The sequence below is a fragment of the Oncorhynchus kisutch genome, linkage group LG24, assembly GCF_002021735.2.
Source record: "Oncorhynchus kisutch isolate 150728-3 linkage group LG24, Okis_V2, whole genome shotgun sequence".
Classification (NCBI taxonomy): domain Eukaryota; kingdom Metazoa; phylum Chordata; class Actinopteri; order Salmoniformes; family Salmonidae; genus Oncorhynchus; species Oncorhynchus kisutch.
The window spans coordinates 30534964-30555868 of NC_034197.2; the positions used below are offsets into that span (position 1 = coordinate 30534964).

Below are 20905 nucleotides of genomic sequence, written 5' to 3' on the forward strand. Positions count from 1 at the left end.
CATGAAATACGTCATATTCTGGTGGTTTTCTGGTTGAAATTACATCCCATTACCAGATTACAACCAGGCCCCTAAAATACACCTGACAATGTCACAAAAGACGTTTATAGAATTATAGGGCTACTGTCGTTTTAGCCACATAATTAAATAGAACAATCAAATCAAATGTTATTTGTCACATGCGCCGAACACAACAGAGGTAGACCTTACAGTGAAATGCTTACTTACAAGTCTTTAACCAATAATGCAGTTTTAAGAAACATATAACAAATATAATGAATATTATGTTAACTGTTAGTAATTCATTAACAGTCATTAAATAAATACACATACTGTATAGCTGCATAATTGAAGACTTCAGCAGGCTTATCAAATTAGGCTCAGCCTCTCCTTATTAGCTTACACCTTGGCAGATATTCACCCAGGTGAAGACGTCACTGTTAACGAGGGTTCCGTACTAGCTGCCATGCTTGACACCTCCCAAATTAGGAACCAGTCCAGGTTTCCATTGGCTACTTTAACAATTTAATCTTGGCCTTGTTTTTCTTTCCTCTCTCTCTCTCTCTGACCATCTCTCCATTTTACCCAATTGTGTTGACTAATAAAGGAACCTGCCTATGACAGGCTATTGTTTTAACTTATACTGTGATAGATCATTCAAATAGTCTGACACAAGTGTGTTTAAAAAAATAAAATCAAAAAATATATTCATATATTAGATTTTTCATATATTACTTTTACACATCTTTGTGACCAAGATGTTAAATGGTAGGCCTAATAATTGTTTATTTAGTAGGTATAACCACCATGGTTGATGCAAAACAAAGCAACATACAGATTGTGTGGTTTTAAATTCTTTAGAACTTTAATTGAATAGCATTTATAATGGTTTTTTTGTTGAATCTTTATTTAACTAGGCAAGTCTTGGCCTACACCGGCCAAACCCTGAAGACGCTGTGCCGCTGCATGGGACTCCCAATCACGGCAGCTATGATACAGCCTGGAATCGAACCAGGGTGTTTGTAGTGACGCCTCAAGCACTGAGAGGTAGTGCCTTAGACCGCTGCGCCACTCGGGAGCATGTATAGGTTTTTAACGCATGTATAGGTCTAAATGCTTAGGCTATAAATGAAAGTTATTAGGTCTATAAAATATGATCAGAATCTCGGAATAATAAAACACTGATGCATATTTAGGTTTAGGAGGTCAAATGTAAGTCTAGGAGGAAACCAAATACAAGTGTGATTTTGCAATTAAATGTTAGAACTAACAAGGAGTTAAATGATCGAAATACAAAAGGTTAGGGGAAAACATATTAGCAGACTGTTGTGGGAAAGGTATAGCATAGGACATCAGACATCGATAGATCTGATCAGACAGACGATTTACGCGACTTCATTGTTGACATCGCACCTGGCGCACGGTGCGCCGAGACATTGTGTTGTTGTCAGCGCATGAATAAAGTGGTGTTGTTCCCCTTTCATTTTCTGAGCACGGTAGAAAATGGAGGAAGACGGAACTGACCACTCTGAGGGGGCAGACACAGACCGACAGAGACACACACACAATAACCGAGAGACGGGCAAAGCATATCAGCAGAACGGTTTGGCATTTCAGCTTCATTCAGCACCAAATGAAAACACTTGACGCAACACTTTCAACTCAACTCAAGAAGCGCCTGCGGACGGATCAGATTAATATTGCATATCGCTACAACATTGCCCAAAAACCATTGAGTCTGAAACCTGAACTCTCCCTCTCTTGTCTGGTAGCCTACTCTGGGGTTGGGTGTTGACGCAGCAGAAATTTCCAGCTGGAGAAATCCCCCTTTCAGAGGTTAACCGAGGGAAGGAGAAGGGGTGGGGGGTTTAAGCCCTTGCCTGCCAAACTGCCAGCATTTCATTTTAAAGGCTCAGGGCAGTCAAAAACGTGATTAGCTAAGTTTTATTAATATTTCCACACTATGAGGTTACAATAATACTGTGAACTTATAAAAAAGAATGATAAAGCCTTTTAGTGTAAGCCTGTTTGAAAAGACCACCTGACATGTCAGCCTGTTTTGGTGGGATGGAGTTTTGGCCTGCCTGGCATCATCACCAAGCAGTAAAAGTTAATAGACCAATAACAAAGAGTGTTTCAAACCTCTCTGCCAATAACAGCTAATTTTCAGGTTACATATCCCTCCCATTAACCTCAATTAGGGCCCTCAATCAGACTACTTCCAGACAGTCCTAGCAAAATTAGTGCTTGAGAAATTGCTCTTAGCTAAGAAGCTTATTTTTAATAGATTTTTAAAATAAATAAATATAAAATAAAAGTAGGTTACTGAATTGTTACCCAGAAATGATTTGATATTGCGATAAAAATGGTTGCATTGAGCCTTTAAATACCCCGACAGACCGCATAGAACGATATACAGCCAAGGCATCACGATCAGTGACAGCTCACTGCGTGACAATCCCGCAAAGACCTAGAATATTGGGGTCAAAACGTTGACAGTTAACTCAACATTCGCGGGTTAACAAATACAGTCAGGGAAAGAGGGGTTCCTTTACAGCGGAAACAAATAGCCTATGGTTAGAGCGTTTTATTCTGCAAATACATGTGCCTTTAGCCTATATCGTGTTTTCCCAATCTCATGCAAGTGCACAATTATCCTACATTAGCAAATGACTGCATCTCATAATAACAAAAACAAGAAACATACACGCAAGTAGACATCTGGCTTGTCAGTTAGCTCGGCAACATGAAACAGGTAGGCGGACTACTTTTAGCATGATGCTTAAATGCATCGCACCGAAGAACTGTCAAAATACACTTGTGCGGTCCGTGACATGATACCAACACACCGACAACCACCCGTTATTAACCGTAAAACCACGATACACCGCTTCAACTTGTCACATGCATTCAGAAGAGTTACATTGTTCAATGGTTATAACGTGTGCGCAAGCACGCTCTCTATCTGAACGTAAAACTATTATGAAAATGACATTGTTGTAAAATGAAGCACATAGCCTGAACCTTGTGACAGCGTCTCCGTATAAAATCAGCAGCTTTTAAAATACATACATTGACACTAGGCAATTGAATAGAAACGGAAGGGCTGATGAAGGAAAAGCAATGAAAGAGCATGGCAGACATACCTGTTAACCCATGGGGTCTGGGATAGACGTGGTGTCGATTCTTTGGAGTCCAATCCGATGTGACAGCGTGAGAGATAAAGAAAGGGGAATGTTCAGAAGAACATAGTATTATCTTCTTTCATCACCTACGCTTTTTGTGTCTCTTTAAGTGTTATTCCCCTGTTTTCTCCCCCTCTCTCCCTGTCTCAGCCAGCCTTTTTTCTCTCTCTTTCACTCCCCTGCTTTTCCGTGTTTTGGTATCAGGAACCAGCCTCCCCCTCTGTGTCTGTCTGTCTCTCTCTCCCCCTCTCTCTTTCGCTCTCTTTCTCCAGGGCGCTCTCTCCCTCGCACTGTCCCCCCGTATCTCCCTGTCTTTGGGCAGACTCAGGAAATGAGGCAACATGAACGCACACGCCGTTCCATCAGCGACCAACCCCCAGACACTCTCTATCTGACAGCTCAAAGAAATATTAGTGTCATTATTGCAATTGAGTAGCACGATGTGAAATCCTAAAATAAATACAAATTTCGGGTATTTGTCTGTGTGTGCAGTGTGTCATGAAAACAATATCATGAAGTGTTAAACATTCTTATTCTTATGCTAAACTGGGTTGTCTTATGGACAATACAACCAATTGAAATTGAATTGTGTGTAAGGTGTAAAGTACCGTGCTATAATATACCTAACATTTATTGTTCCAGCTATATCTTCAGTATATCATATGATTTTCTGAAAGTAAGAAATATATACTGCTGCAATTGAGTGTATGTTTCATCTGAATTGACACCATCTCATGGTAATACAGTTTATGAAGGACGTTTCCTATTTAAAAATCATGTCTCAGTGTAGCTATTAGCCTACACAGAGAAGTATGCTCTTGTCTATACATTTATGCATGACACTGGGGTTCTGAACATGAGTGCATCTGCTGTGGGTGTTGGTGAGAACAGAAGACAAGCTTTGTCCACCGTGTAGTTTGAATGAAAGGCAAGGACCAAGCTACACCCTCTTGTGGTAAAACAGGCAAACTATCCATCAATCAGACAGAAGGTAAAGGAATACTGACATTCACATCTTGGACAACCCTTCAAAACAAAATGATTTTTTTTTCATTGTTTCATACATCTTTCAGACAATGACAGTCCAGTAAAATCACTGAAATAATATCATAGTTACTAATAAGGACTAACACATTAATAACACCACCATTGACATCATGTCAATTGTAGATGATATACTGTTATAAATTCAATGTCTGTCTCAATCAGATGAGATTCCTTCATGCCGGTGCCATTTCAGTGCCCTTGCCAAAGTCTGTCTCATTGCTAAATCTGATATCAGACATAAACAGACAGAGCACTTCTCATCTTCTCAGTCTGACGTCCTGGCTGTTTAGGGGAAGTAGGGAGATTTGGAGGACAGGACAGCCTGGAGTGTGTTACGTCAGGGAGAGAAATGGTTGCAAAGTGTTTGTTTTTAGGGGAAGTGGGGAGAGGCATGTGTGTTTTTTGTGTGTTGTATGTGTATAGAGGATGTAGGGAGATGAGAGAGAGTGTGCTAGTGTGTGTTGTATGTGTATAGAGGATGTAGGGAGATGAGAGAGAGTGTGCTAGTGTGTGTTGTATGTGTATAGAGGATGTAGGGAGATGAGAGAGAGTGTGCTAGTGTGTGTTGTATGTGTATAGAGGATGTAGGGAGATGAGAGAGAGTGTGTGTGTGTGTGTGAGAGAGAGAGAGAGAGAGAGAGAGAGATCGAGAGAAAGGGAAAGGGGGATACCTATTCAGTTGTACAACTGAATGCCTTCAACTGAAATGTGTCTTCCTGCATTTAACCCAACCCCTCTGAATCAGAGAGGTGTGGGGGGGGCTGCCATAATCCATATCCACGTCTTTGGCGCCCGGGGAACAGTGGGTTAACTGCCTTGCTCAGGGTGTCTTTATGAGTGATGATAGGGAATAGAAGTGTATGAGTGATGATAGGGAATAGAAGTGTATGAGTGATGATAGGGAATAGAAGTGTATGAGTGATGATAGGGAATAGAAGTGTATGAGTGATGATAGGGAATAGAAGTGTATGAGTGATGATAGGGAATAGAAGTGTATGAGTGATGATAGGGAATAGAAGTGTATGAGTGATGATAGGGAATATGAATGATGATAGAGAATAGGATTGTGTGAAGGCGTGTCTAACATAGCAGGGGGTAGGAAGCACTCTTCATCGGGCTGGGAGCCGAGGGCCGGATCAGGAGGTTGTCGGGCAATGTGGATTAAGGCTGTGGGTCTGTAATTCCCAGACACACACAGCCTCTCTCTTTATTTTTCTCTCTCTCTCCCTCTCTCTCCCTCTCTCTCTCTCTCTCTCTCTCTCTCTCTCTCTTTTTTTCTCTCCTATCCCTCTGGTTGGTGAGTGTAATGCTGGTGTGTAGCAGCTGTGGCTGCAAACAGAATCCCTGCCAGGAACAAGCTGCTTTACTCAAAGCTCCACGGCCTCATGCTAACGTGGCTGCTCCAATCCTCCTGACACGACAAGCCTGACCCTCCCTACCCTAACCCTAACCCTCTCCCTCTCTGGCCTTCTCTCTATCATTCCATCTCTGTCTCTTTCAGTCTCACTTTATATATATCTCTACAACACACACACCTGCCTCTCCCCACTTCCCCTAAAAAGAAACACCACGCCCGCTAATGCTTGCAACCATTTCTCTCCCTGACGTAACCCAGTCCAGGCTGTCCTGTCCTCCAACTCTCTTTCTGTCTCTCTTTCCGTCTGCCCTCACTCTCCCCCTCTCTCTCCTAGTTGGGATTAGGTTTCATTAGCTCACTTACACGTTAATTCAGTCAAATGGCGAACACTAATCTATCTTCTAAGAGGGAGGTTATATAGTGGAGTTGTTTTGTCTTTTAATGTTATTATTCATTTGGAGCATGTTCCAAAAAATACAGAACATGGACGTGTGTGTGTGTTTGTGTGTGTGAGTGTTTTAGTAGGAGTCAGCATGTATGGAGTGCATACATTACCCCTAGCAAACTCAAGACCTGGTGCTTGGGGCCTCTTTACCACGAGTTACTAACATGACTTTTCTTTTGATAAACGAGAGCTAGCATGTTGTTGCCACTTCAAAACGTCGTTATTGAAGCCTGAAGAACACATGTAAAAAAAAAAAAATGTAAATAAGAGGAACACACATCATATCCAGTGCAGGAAGTGAAGCCGGGCCTCCTCGCGATGACTTGTGTTTGAACCACGACAAAGGGAGGAGGTACATAAACGCTAATCTGGAAAACCTTTTGAAGTGGAGCATTAATTGCTCCTCCAGTTAGCCCCCCTGCTGCGGAACGCAGCAACGTAATTGATCACGCCAAATAAAACGGCACAGAAAATAGACAACTATCATAAAAATAGCACAGGACAGTTTCAAAGCCCCATCCACTACCCTTCACTATCAATTTAGCATGGAGTGCAGCTGTGTCTGAGCCACCCTAGAGAGACTTGTATGCAAAGCGAAGCCTGGCGCTGAAATGACATCTAACAATAATGACGTCTGACCAAAGCAAAAGTCGGTCCTCTTTCAAGCCACCTTCCCTTAGACAACAACCAACAGACAGAAGGGACGACCAGACCAGTGTTGGGAACTGTGAAGGAGGGAATGAAAGAAAGGGGGGGGGGGGGGGAAGAAAATAGTGGTCAGGGAGGGAGGGGTTGGGAATGCACAAAGACAGTGATAGACACAGATATGGAGAGAATCTAGAAAGACATATGGATTGTGTGGTAAAGTGGTTGTGACGACAACTAGCCTGGTAATCACACCAGTGCCTTTCCCCATCTCACCCCTGGGAACCTCCCTGATGGTAGCAAGGCTATGTCCCTCGGCCATTCCGTGAACAAGTCCTTTATGTGTTGGCAAGATGCTCCTGGACTGGGCTACAGACAACCCCACCCCTGAAGTCACGCTCTTCTTTGAAGAGGAATAGCCTTGGCTGCCCACCACCATCTGTGGGGCTGACACACACACACACACACACCTTTCCCCCACTGGCCAGCTTGCACCAGGGCTATATTTCTCTCCGGTAACTCCCACGGCCAGAGGTGACCTTCCCCAGTAGAGATGGACAGACTCAGGCATGTCTTGTGTTTGACTTTAATGAGACCCTGTCTCCTTCTCTACCTTTCTCCTTCTCTTCTTCACTCAAACCGTGTCTCTTTCTACTCCATTACATTTTTTTCCCTTTATGTAAAATAACGTGATGATGGATGTCCAGACTATTCTGTCCATTTCAATGTTATGAATCATATCAGAGAACTGTGTTTTCTGTCTTTTTCCTACTCTCTCTCTCTTTCTCTACCCCGTTCACACTTCCATTTCTCCCTCCCCACTCTACCCCCCTCTAAATCTCATTTACTCCCTTGGAAGTAGTCAGAAAGAAAAGTGGAGTACAAAACGACCTTCTCTTCCCTGAAGCAAAAACATCTCCTGCTTGTGGAGGTCACTGTCTCTGTGCAGCCCAGCGCTCTGAACACTACTCTGCTTGTTTTAATGATGCACAGGAGCAGATAGAGGGAGAGAGAAAGAGAGAGTATGAGAGAGCAGTAGAGAGGGAGAGAGGGAGAGAGGGATTTTTCTACCAATCACTGCTAACCCCCTGACCCCCCACCCACCTCCCCCTTTTCTATACAGAAAGTGCTCCTGTTTTTCCACGTTCATTTTGAGAGGTTGTTCTAAGCGATGGAACCTCTCAGCGATATGTTATATTACTTCTCCCTCAACCCACACTGAGACCTGGGTTGCTATGCTACAATAATCCAACCTATCATATTTCCTCCTCCTCCTCTTCACATTTACTTCCTTCCTTCCTTACCAACCCATAGTGCCTTAGGGGAGGACAGGAAAGGGTCACCCCCCCCCACTCGCTCTTTTTTTCTTCTCTCTCTCGCTCTCTCCCTTTCTCACTCTCTTTAATGACCTCCTGCAGTTCACCAAGCTGTTTGATTTGACCCGATGACCTCAAGGCCCACCCAAAAATATTTTCTGGTAGTTCTGCCATCACAAAAGGAAATGGGACTATATAGTCATTGACATAATAAACAACCCAGCGGGTTTGTAATGTTTGCAGTAAAACCTTTATAATTATATCACTGGCATTTGGCCGGGAAAGACCTGGGGCCTCATTAATGAAAGGTGCGTGTTGTTTGCGGTCCCCCCTGGAGGTCAGGCCGCCCAGATATGGGGCATATGAACACGTCATAAGCCGTGAAATAAATGTTTAGAATGACAGGAAACTAGCTTTAAAATGGCAAAATGTGTAGTATAGCAAGAAATTAGCTCAGAGGTTCATTGTCTGGAAAGTTCTCTACTTTTGATAGATTTAAACAAACAACATTGGAATCACCATGGTGAAACCATAAACTATTGTTTTGTCAATGTTCAGAATAAATATTGTAATCACCATGGTGAAACCATAAACTATTGTTTTGTCAATGTTCAGAATAAATATTGTAATCACCATGGTGAAACCATAAACTATTGTTTTGTCAATGTTCAGAATAAATATTGTAATCACCATGGTGAAACCATAAACTATTGTTTTGTCAATGTTCAGAATAAATATTGTAATCTCTGTTCTGCAACATATGCTTAAACAACTGAAGTATTTACTGTACTAGACCTAAGGGATACATTTAGATGTTACATTTCCATGTTGTTTTATGTGCTAAATCTAGAAAAACAAGCCAAAATGCTAACGAAATTAGCCCTGGAGCATTTAGTAGTGTTATTAAACAAAGAAAAAAGAGGTTTGGAGATTTGTATTACATATTTGAATAATCTAATGCTATAATTATTAAACAATCAATGTCAAAACTTTTTGGACAATAATTGTAAAAATGTAATGCCTTTTACGTTTCTGACGGAGTGAATGCAGTTAGTTGCTTTTTATGAGGAGAAAACACAATTCAAATCAAAAAGTATGTTGTTCCTTTACATAGTGTGATAGCTGATACTTTGTTCTATGGAAGTATATATTTCAAATGTTGTTAATATTAAAACAAAGATCTGTGGAATGTTTTGATTGTCCTGTCTTTCAAGAATCCCTCTAAAACAGCAACAGTTTCTCTCAGCCTTAATGTGCAGAGTAGTGGGAAACTGCACTACGGCAGGGAGCCAAGCGTGCTCGAAAGTAAATAGACTGTAGCCTAGACAGTATTAGGCGGCTGCAGCATTGCTGTGACTGAGATATGAGCACAACATCATAGTCTATAATTCTCCAAGCCAATTCCAAGACAGGAGATAGACACACTATCATATATTGATAAACAAAATATTGAACAAAAATGCCTATTTTGCATAATGTGAGCTGTAGCATTTACTTTAAAATTGTTTGAAAATAAAATCAATCATGCAGAATGTGCAGCCAGTGTTTGGCACTCGCTATAGGCAGGATGCATTTTTAGTTTGAAAAAGTCACTGCAAAAGATTCTGCCCACACCCCAACAGAAATGTGATCAAGTTTACTATAGTGCTTTCTTTTAGAAACAGACATGGCCCACTTCCAACATTTCCAAATCATACAGCAAATGAGGATGTTTTTGTTACCATAAAGGGTTGTAGCACAAATACAATATAACTCTGATTTATTTATCAATGGAAACATGCTTATATGTTGCATGTGACAGTTTGATAAATCCCAATCATTTGTGGCAAAAATCTCCATGTATGCCAGAATTGAGTAAGAAATGGATGGATGACATGGATGATAAATGAGGCACCTGCATAAGGTCTGTGAGACAAACACTGGGGCATTAAGGGCTTCCCCACAGGACGTCAACCTGTGACAACCCAACAGAAACATTCCAACATTACACTCTGTCTCTACCCAAGCCAGGCAAATTCCCTGTTACATCATAGCTGCCTCCTGCGGTATGTATCGCTTTCCCTCCCTCCCTCCCTCCCTCCCTCCCTCCCTCCCTCCCTCCCTCCCTCCCTCCCTCCCTCCCTCCCTCCCTCCCTCCCTCCCTCCCTCCCTCCCTCCCTCCCTCCCTCCCTCCCTCCCTCCCTCCCTCCCTCCCTCCCTCCCTCCCTCCCTCCCTCCCTCCCTATCCTGCTGCCCCTCCCTCCCTCCCTCCCTCCCTCCCTCCCTCCCTCCCTCCCTCCCTCCCTCCCTCCCTCTGCTATCTCTTCTGGCCTTGTCACAAGGGGAACTCTCGTTCTTAGAGATTGGGGACCTGCACTGATGCCAGAGCTGAGTGGAGGAGAAGAAAGAGGGGGGTGAGGAGGGGAGGAGGAGAGAGAGGGGGATGAAGGCTTGTCTGGTTCGGCCCAGGCTAATGTGAGGGGACAGCCTTAGCTCTCCATTAACCAAGCTCACACTGGCAACGCCAGGAAGAGAGGGAAGGAGAGAATAGAGAGAATACATGCTCTCCTTTACAGCTCTGCGTTCTCCTTCTCTAACAGCAGTCAGAGGTGGGTGGGGCCTTGATGTCACAGCCTGTAGGTGTTTAAGCCGCTTACTTACATGAAAGAGATGTAGGATGTACTGCAGGGGTGGGGGTCATGGTGGTAGGAGCATGTCATATGTTTTTGTTTGTGCGTTTGGTTGCATGTTTGTGTTGCTGTTGAAGATATTAAGAGATTTAGCATGTTAGGTAGTTGTATGGCATGTGTGACGAATCAGGGTTCAGGGTGAAGGGGAGAACTGGACCCCGTCTATCCATTTTCAAAATACATCATTTTAGAGTATGTGTGTACGCTAACTCCCCCGGCCAGAGTAGAGGACGTAATGGAAAGGGTTAAAACATTCCCAGATTCTGGGCTCAGGGAGAGGCATGGTGGGAACGCGTGGGATGCAATGGTTGGGAGATGGCTTTTTTGGAAAGCTGGGAGGGAATGGTATTAATGTGTATGTGTGTGTGTGTGTGTGTGTGTGTGTGTGTGTGTGTGTGTGTGTGTGTGTGTGTGTGTGTGTGTGTGTGTGTGTGTGTGTGTGAGTAGACTCCCACTAAAACACACACACGCACAAACACTTTTTCATTTTGTATTAACTCATCTTTCTGTTCTCTCAGCAACCTCCTTGTTGATGCATGCTGGGAAAGCTCTCAGACACTCCCTCCCCAGGTCACAGGCTCTGTTTGTCCTTCCCCTCCTCCCCCCATCCTTTCCGCTCCTACTCCTCTCCTACATTCCCCCTCTCCTCTGCCTCGACTCCTCGCCTGACCAGTTCCTCTAATTTGGTTTCTAATTTTCTCTATACCTCATCTCCTCTCCCTTCAGCTGGCTGTGGTGGGAGTATATCCCAGCCCAGCCCTGGGTGTGTGTGTGGTTGCGTGTGTGTAAATCCCCTTAAAGTACTCAGGGTTCTTAAGGTGTGCTCTGCTAAGAATGATGTTTTGACACTGATGGGCCTTTTTGAAAACACACACAAATACTGAGTAGCCAACACACCCAATACTAAGAAGACAAACTGAGCACGTGTGTGTGTGATCGTGTGTGGCAGGTTTGTATGTGTATGCATTTGTATGTTGTGCATGTGGTAGTGTGCATAGAGGCATGTGTGTGTGTGTTTGTGTGTGTCTGTGTGTGTGTATGTGTGAGTCAGTGTGGGAATGTGTGTGTGTGTGTGTCACTGTGTGTGTGTGTCGGTGTATGTGTGTTTGTCAATGTGTATGTGTGTGTGTGTGTCAGTCAGTGTGTGTAAGTGTGTGTCAGTGTGTGTGTGTGTCGGTCAGTGTGTGTCATTGTGTCAGTGTGTGTGGGGGTTTACAGTAAATGAAGTAATTAATTAAAACAGCAGGCAGCTAGACACAAACACAGTGTGATCAAACAGACTTAAGCAGAACTATGCACTGGGGAAACAAAGAATGTAGAGAGATAGAGAGAGAAGGACAGAGAAAGGGGAAGAGAGAGAGAGAGATGGAGGGAGAGAGAGAGAGAGAGAGACAGACAGAAAGAGAGAGAGAGAGACACACACACAGAGAGAGAGAGAGAGAGAGAGAGAGAGAGAGAGAGAGAGAGAGAGAGAGACAGACAGACAGACAGACAGACAGACAGACAGACAGACAGACAGACAGACAGACAGACAGACAGACAGACAGACAGACAGACAGACAGACAGACAGACAGACAGACAGACAGACAGACAGACAGACAGACAGAAAGAGAGAGAGAGAGAGACACACAGAGAGAGAGAGAGAGAGAGAGAGAGAGAGGGGGAAGGAGAGTAGCAGAGCATTGGAGGTAAATAGAAACCCTAATCAATACAGTCTCTATGAGCAGCTAGTCATAGAGGGAGATGGATAGAGAGAGGAAAAGAGGTAGAGAGAGATGGAGAGAGGGAGAGAGAGATGGAGAGAAAGTGGGTCAAACAATGAGGGGAGAGCTGAGTGGTGAGTAAAGAAAGAGAGATACCAGTATAAACCAGTATAGATACCGGTCTTTCATACAGCTGAAACTTGTTTTAAATGCAAAGAAAACACATTGTATGATTTATAATAGGTTCAAAAAGTTGGTTGAAAATACACTTACACTTACGAGCTTAGATGGTTCTCAAATGAATCAGGTCTCTGCATATAAATACTTAGGGACATGGTTGGATGATGAACTGTCTTTTAAATGCATTTTGGCAAACTGTAAACGGCTAAACATCAAGCTGGGCTTCCTCTATAGAAACAGGACATGTTTGTCCTCTACAAATAGAAGAGAAATTGTGCTACTTTTATGTCTGTTATAGATTATGGTGATATTATTTACATGCATGTTACGGCATCAACACTTAAATCGCTGGATGCTACTTATCATTGCACACTTAGGTTTATTACGGGTGTTAGCTACAGAACGTAACCACTGTGTTTTGTATCATAATGTGGGTTGGACTTCGCTGTTCGTGAGATGAGAACAACATGCTCTCATGTTTGTCTATAAAGCACTTCTGAATAAGCTACCTTCTTATTTATCATCACTCATCAATATTAGAATTAGAATTCCTAAAACCAGGTCTCAAGCACGGATTACACTTGAGGCCCATGTGATTTCCATAGAGTTGGGTTTGGCTGCACTCCTTGCCTCTGGAATAGATTGCAGACTAAACTTAAACTTTAGACTCTTGTCCCTCCTTTTTAAATATTTATTGTAGGATTTTTATTTTTGTATTGCTTGTAACTGTTTCGGGTAATGCAAGTTCTTGTGCTGTTAGTAGAATAACCTGTGTGTAAATGAAATTTGATGTTGTATTACATTTTTTTGTGTGTTATCTGTGTGGTTTTGTGTAGTTTCTTAATCACTGTAGCTAAACTGTATGTGTAAACATGTATACGCAGGACCCAGCTGTAAAAGAGACCTTGGTCTCAGTCTGTGTTCCTTGTTGAAATAAAGGTAGAATAATAAGAAAGAAAGAGAGAGGAGAGTGAGACTGCAGGAGGTCAGAGAGGGAGATGGATAGAGGGAGAGAGAGATTGAGAAAGGGGGAGGTCAGGAGAGAGAGGGGAAAGCGAGTGGAGAGAGTCATAAACTGACCCCTGCTGACAGAGGCCAGGAGAGGTGGGAGGTGGGGGGTCTGAGGGGGTAAGTGGTGGGAAAGAGGAGAGTGGGCTTTTGAAAGGTTTCTCTCTTTCTCATTTTGCTGTTCCTTCTCCAGCCTCTATGTCCAGATGGCCTCAAGGCCCCTACACACACACACACACACACACACACACACACACACACACACACACACACACACACACACACACACACACACACACACACACACACACACACACACCCTAAAAGAGGAGTTGAACCTGGTTGTCTCAATAATCTCAATAATCAATTCTCCCTCCACTTTGCAACTACTTACTACTTTTTAGCTACTTTGCAACTACTTATTATGTTAGCTAACCCGTCTCCTAAAGCTAACCTGAACCGTTTTAGCTAACTCCTAACCCTAACCTTAACCCTTAACGCCTAGAGCTAGCTAATGTTAGCTTTAGCCACCGAGCTAACGTTAGCAACAGTAAATTGGAATTCGTAAAATATCATCCGTTTTAGCAAATTCATAAAATATTGTACGTTTTGAAAACTCGTAACATATTGTACAAATTGCAATTGGTTACATATCATAGGAATGGATAGAGTAGAATACACTGAGAGAATGGGTTCAGAAAACAAGCATCTGGGTCTCAGTTTCAGCAGCAACTGGTAGATTCAAAAATACTCAGATCTGGTAGATTATTTAAGTGTTCAATAGGGGTTGAACAATAGTCCTATAAATCTACCCTAATTCTCACTAATCATGGAACTGTAGGACAACGGTCCAGCCATGGTGAACCGTGCGCCAGGCTCCAGGTTTAACCTGCTACATGTGGTCTGACTTCCATAGTGATTCAAATAGGCTACATGTCCCAAATGATTGAACAACGTTAGCCTAATGTGATCCACTAATGCTAGCAACCCTTGGGAACAACTACACAGACGTGACAGAGGAAAGAAAGGTACATGGAATGGAATGATGCCAAATGTAAGTTGCACATTGACGAAAACTAACACTAAAGAGACAGCTATAAATGTACGTGTGTATTATTGAAGGTGACTCCAGATAGTAGCAAATATTTAACATGATACAAATTGTAAAATAAACAGAGAACATCCCGGGTATTGGCTAGAATTAAATCATTCAAACCACATACATCAACATGACAAGTTCAGCCCTACAGAAGCCTAGGTTCAGGCCTACATAAGCCTAGGTTCAGGCCTACAGAAGCCAAGGTTCAGGCCTACAGAAGCCAAAGTTCAGGCCTACAGAAACCAAGGTTCAGGCCTACAGAAGCCAAGGTTCAGGCCTACAGAAGCCAAGGTTCAGGCCTACAGAAGCCAAGGTTCAGCCCTACAGAAGCCAAGGTTCAGGCCTACAGAAGCCAAAGTTCAGGCCTACAGAAGCCAAGGTTCAGGCCTACAGAAGCCAAGGTTCAGGCCTACAGAAGCCAAGGTTCAGGCCTACAGAAGCCTAGGTTCAGGCCTACAGAAGCCAAGGATCAGCCCTACAGAAGCCTAGGTTCAGGCCTACAGAAGCCAAGGTTCAGGCCTACAGAAGCCAAGGTTCAGGCCTACAGAAGCCAATGTTCAGGCCTACAGAAGCCTAGGTTCACCCCTAAAGAAGCCAAGATTCAGGCCTACAGAAGCCAAGGTTCAGGCCTACAGAAGCCAAGGTTCAGGCCTACAGGAGCCTAGGTTCAGCCCTACAGAAGCCAAGGTTCAGGCTGACAGAAGCCTGGGTTCAGCCCTACAGAAGCCAAGGTTCAGGCCTACAGAAGCGAAGGTTCAGCCCTACAGAAGCGAAGGTTCAGGCCTACAGAAGCCAAGGTTCAGGCCTACAGAAGCCAAGGTTTAGGCCTACAGAAGCCAAGGTTCAGCCCTACAGAAGCCAAGGTTCAGCCCTACAGAAGCCTAGGTTCAGGCCTACAGAAGCCAAGGTTAATCCCTACAGAAGCCTAGGTTCAGGTCTACAGAAGCAAAGGTTCAGGCCTACAGAAGCCAAGGTTCAGCCCTACAGAAGCCAAGGTTCAGGCCTACAGAAGCCAAGGTTCAGCCCTACAGAAGCCAAGGTTCAGGCCTACAGAAGCCAAGGTTCAGGCCTACAGAAGCCAAGGTTCAGCCCCACAGAAGCCTAGGTTCAGGCCTACAGAAGTCAAGGTTCAGCCCTACAGAAGCCTAGGTTCAGGCCTACAGAAGCCTAGGTTCAGGCCTACATAAGCCAAGGTTCAGGCCTACAGAAGCCAAAGTTCAGGCCTACAGAAGCCAAGGTTCAGGCCTACAGAAGCCAAGGTTCAGGCCTACAGAAGCCTAGGTTCAGGCCTACAGAAGCAAAGGTTCAGGCCTACAGAAGCCTAGGTTCAGCCCTACAGAAGCCTAGGTTAAGGCCTACAGAAGCCAAGGTTCAGGCCTACAGAAGCCAAGGTTCAGCCCTACAGAAGCCAAGGTTCAGGGTCTACAGAAGCCAAGGTTCAGGCCTACAGAAGCCAAGGTTCAGGCCTACAGAAGCCAAGGTTCAGCCCTACAGAAGCCAAGGTTCAGCCCTACAGAAGCCAAGGTTCAGGCCTACAGAAGCCAAGGTTCAGGCCTACAGAAGCCAAGGTTCAGCCCTACAGAAGCCAAGGTTCAGCCCTACAGAAGCCTAGGTTCAGGCCTACAGAAGCCAAGGTTCATCCCTACAGAAGAAAAGGTTCAGGCCTACAGAAGAAAAGGTTCAGCCCTACAGAAGCCTAGGTTCAGCCCTACAGAAGCCTAGGTTCAGGCCTACAGAAGCCTAGGTTCAGCCCTACAGAAGCCTAGGTTAAGGCCTACAGAAGCCAGTATTCCTATAGTCAGTACTCCTATAGTCAGTACTCCTATAGTCAGTACTCCTGTGTTCAGTCCTCCTGAAGTTAGTACGCCTGTAGTCAGTACTCCTGTAGTCAGTACTCCTATAGTCAGTACTCCTATAGTCAGTACTCCTATAGTCAGTACTCCTATAGTCAGTACTCCTGAAGTTAGTACTCCTATAGTCAGTACTCCTGTAGTCAGGACTCCTATAGTCAGTACTCCTATAGTCAGTACTCCTGAAGTTAGTACTCCTGAATTAGTACTCCTGTAGTCAGTACTCCTATAGTCAGTACTCCTGAAGTTACTACTCCTATGGTTAGTACTCCTGTAGTCAGTACTCCTGTAGTCAGTACTCCTATAGTCAGTACTCCTATAGTCAGTACTCCTATAGTCAGTACTCCTATAGTCAGTACTCCTGAAGTTAGTACTCCTATAGTCAGTACTCCTGTAGTCAGGACTCCTATAGTCAGTACTCCTATAGTCAGTACTCCTGAAGTTAGTACTCCTGAATTAGTACTCCTGTAGTCAGTACTCCTATAGTCAGTACTCCTGAAGTTAGTACTCCTGAATTAGTACTCCTATAGTCAGTACTCCTATAGTCAGTACTCCTATAGTCAGTACTCCTGAAGTTAGTACTCCTATAGTCAGTACTCTTATAGTCAGTACTCCTATAGTCAGTACTCCTATAGGCAGTACTCCTGAAGTTAGTACTCCTGTAATCAGTACTCCTATAGTCAGTACTCCTATAGTCAGTACTCCTATAGTCAGTACTCCTATAGTCAGTACTCCTATAGTCAGTACTCCTATAGTCAGTACTCCTATAGTCAGTACTCCTACAGTCAGTACTCCTATAGTCAGTACTCCTATAGTCAGTACTCCTATAGTCCGTACTCCTATAGTCAGTACTCCTGTAGTCAGCACTCCTATAGTCAGTACTCCTATAGTCAGTACTCCTATAGTCAGTACTCCTATAGTCAGTACTCCTGTAGTCAGTACTCCTATAGTCAGTACTCCTATAGTCAGTACTCCTGTGTTCAGTCCTCCTGTACAGTATGTAGAGGAGGAGCAGGAACAAAAAGCAAGGGAGTGATGTATGACTCAAGGAGTCTGGAGCAGGTAGGTAGGGAGAGGGGTGGTGAGGGGGCAACTCCCTCCTGAACATCACCCCACACACATATACACACTCATTTTGTCTCTCTCACACACCCACACCCACACACACATGCAGTTCACACACACACCCACACAGTTACACACAGACATATGAACATTGAGCGCACATACCTCACACACACATGCACACACGCCCACACACACGCCCCCACACACACACACACACACACACACACACACACATGCAGATGATATTAGAGGTCAGGGTTATAATTTATAATTAGCTGTCAGGGTCAGGAGTGGAGCAGGAGAATAGGGGTGGGGGCTTCAGGGAAAAGAGAGAGATTTTGATAAACTCCCATATCTCCTGGGTGAAATACCACGGTGTGACATCACAGCATCAAGATTTGTGACCTGTTGCCACATGAAAAGGGCAACCAGTGAAGAACAAACACTATTGTAAAAACATTTTTTTATTTGTACTATTTGTACATTGTTACAACACTGTATATAGACATCATATGACATTTGAAATGACTTTATTATTTTGGAACTTTTGTAGTGTAATGTTTACTGTTCATTTGTTATTATTTATTTCACTTTGGATTATTATCTATTTCACTTGAATTGAATAGAATTAAGAAAGAGGTTGAAAGAAAGAGTTAGAGGTAGAAAGGACTGGGGGGGTGTGGTAGAGTGCTTTTAGGAGAGATATGGTATTGGGGATGGTGTGGGGATGGATTGGGGATGGTTTGGGGATGGCTTGGGGATGGTGTGAGGGGGTGGAGGCTTGTGGGATCGGGGAAATGGTGTGATATAGAACAGAGAGAGAGAGGGAGGAGGTTAGTGGCGGGCGGATGGAGTGATGTAGAGACTGTGGGAGGTTGTGGTGGGGGACTGAGTGCGGAGGGCAGTTGTCAGGGGGATATGGGTGTGGTATACAGTTAGAGAACAGACAGGAAGTAGCAGTAGGGAAAGAGGAAGTGTTCCGCCCCCACAGTGCTCTGAGGCTTTGCTGTTTCAATCTGCATTGACCTCGCCTGCATATGGACACACACACACACACACACACACACACACACACACACACACACAAAACTCGGGCGAGGCTGACCTAGCTTGCTGAATTCAGCGTTCCACAAAACAAGGAAGCCAAGGTCTGTAAATAGAGCTCAAATACCCACCCATCACCCATCACCCACAGACCTGACCAGACCTGACCTGCTTAGACCTGACCAGACCTGACCTGACCTGACCTGCTTAGACCTGACCAGACCTGACCTGGCCTGACCGCCATCACAACGGGCTCCCGTGTGGCGCAGTGGTCTAAGGCACTGCATCTCAGTGCAAGAGGCATCACTACAGTCCCTGGTTTGATTTCAGGCTGTATCACATCCGGGTGTGATTGGGAGTCCCATAGCTTGACGCACAATTGGCCCAGTGTCATCTGGGGTAGGCCGTCGTTGTAAATAAGAATTTGTTCTTAACTAACTTGGGTAGTTAAATAAAAATAAATTATAGTCATAACATATGACCTAGTTTCAATCTGACCTTTGACCCCTCTGAAAGAGATCCCTGGTGTCATCTGGGGGGTCAACATCTTCAGCTCGGATCAACTGACTCTACAAATAAACTAATCAAGCATTTAGTTGGACGGTGTATACCATGGGTATCCTGTACATACGAATAACAAAACTTGAAACTTGTGTTGTTTTAAAAGAGTATGGAAACCAGTGCATCACTACTCTGGCTGTACATCCAGAGATTTGTTTGTTTCCTGAACTCACCTGTAAATTTTTTAAATATGAAACAGCTCTTTTCAACCTGTTATTTATATTTGTATGAAATAATCTATTTATTTATCTATCTATCTATTTACGTAAAATTATTCATTTAAATGTGTAATTTAGCTGAACTGTTGGTGCCCGTTCTCCTTCAACAACCAGTCGCCTCATGCCCATTGTCATTTACTCAGATTAGTGGGGATACGACTCCCTCTAGAGGTTTAAAGGACAATGTACATCTAGTCGGTGGAGTAGAGCCTGGATACAGTAAATGGATGGTGAAAATCAAAAGGAAACCATAAAGAACTTCACCTCAATCATCTAGAGAGGAAAGAGGTCAGAGCCCAACTTCTAGGTAATAATAAAAGAAGAAGAAACAACTTCATTTTTAGGCTATTTATGGTTTACAGTCTCAAAAGAATGTACTTATAATGTGTTTAGGTAGGAGCATTAAAAACAATACATTTGTATTATAACATTAATAAACATTAGTAGATGCTTATCAAAACATGTGTACATTCTTACTGCTGCTGTCCCATGCATCATCTTGTTCTGATCTGCTCTGATCCAGTCTGATCTGGTCTGGACGAGTCTGATCTGGTCTGGACGAGTCTGATCTGCTCTGGACCAGTCTGATCTGGTCTGGACCAGTCTGGGCCGGTCTAAGCACAGTAAAGACGTTGCTAGTTTTTCTGCTTTTCTTCACAGTACTGGGACAATGTGAGACAGTGTTTCATGGGCTGACGAACCTGAGATTGAGTCTAATGTCACCATTCTCAAGTTGGACAGTCCTGGAAAGAACCGCTCCAGATACTTCTTTGGAGATGCATGGTGCAACTGGTCCAAACTAGGTCCAAACGGGGCTCTAGAAAACAGCCATGGTGGTGCATCTGGTCCAGTTGCAATAGGGAGAAAATATGTTCTGTTAGTCTACATTTGAAACATTTTTGAATTGCAGTAAGTCTTTGAGCTATTCAAATGAGACTTTTGATAGGCTTCTTCAGGTGTATACAGTCCTTCACACCTTTCAGGAGAAAGAAATCTATTGACAGACAGACCAACACACAGGCAGACATTACCATTGGTATATGTCTCTATTACGCAGAGACATTTTGTATTGGAGGAGAAAGGATAGGTTGGAAGAGAGGCCCTGGGTCTTTGTACATTAAAACCACTCAGAGGACAAATTAAAGTATTGTCTGTTCAAGCCTAATGCATTCACTGGCTCTCACACCAACACAAACACAAGTCACCGAACCCTGGCCTGACCATGATAGGGGCGCGGTGCAAGTTACATCTGTGTTTTATTAACACACACTTACATAGCCTACACACACCTTCATGAACACACAAAACACAGAAACACATTCATAGCCTACACACACCTCCATGAACACACAAAACACAGAAACAACACAGTAGGAGATTCTTACTGCTGCTGTCCCATGCACCATCTTGTTCTGGATCTGCTCTGATCCAGTCTAGACCAGTCTGGTCTGGACCAGTCTAATCTGGTCTGGACCAGTCTAATCTGGTCTGGACCAGGCTGGGCCGGTC

The 20905-nt window shown here is 43.8% G+C and overlaps 1 protein-coding gene across 2 annotated transcripts in view; it reads right to left on the reverse strand.

Moving 5' to 3' along the window:
* The window catches only part of LOC109869226 (zinc finger and BTB domain-containing protein 46), an 84368-nt gene extending 80817 nt beyond the window's left edge, over positions 1 to 3551 (reverse strand). Inside the window, exon 1 of one of the 2 annotated variants that reach the window (XM_020459212.2) lies at positions 3147 to 3538. The gene's annotated coding sequence lies outside the window, so the exon portion shown is untranslated. Of the gene's footprint in view, positions 1 to 3146 lie in introns of both variants that reach the window. The other variant, XM_031804092.1, reaches the window with a different exon arrangement.
* Positions 3552 to 20905: the final 17354 nt, after the last annotated feature.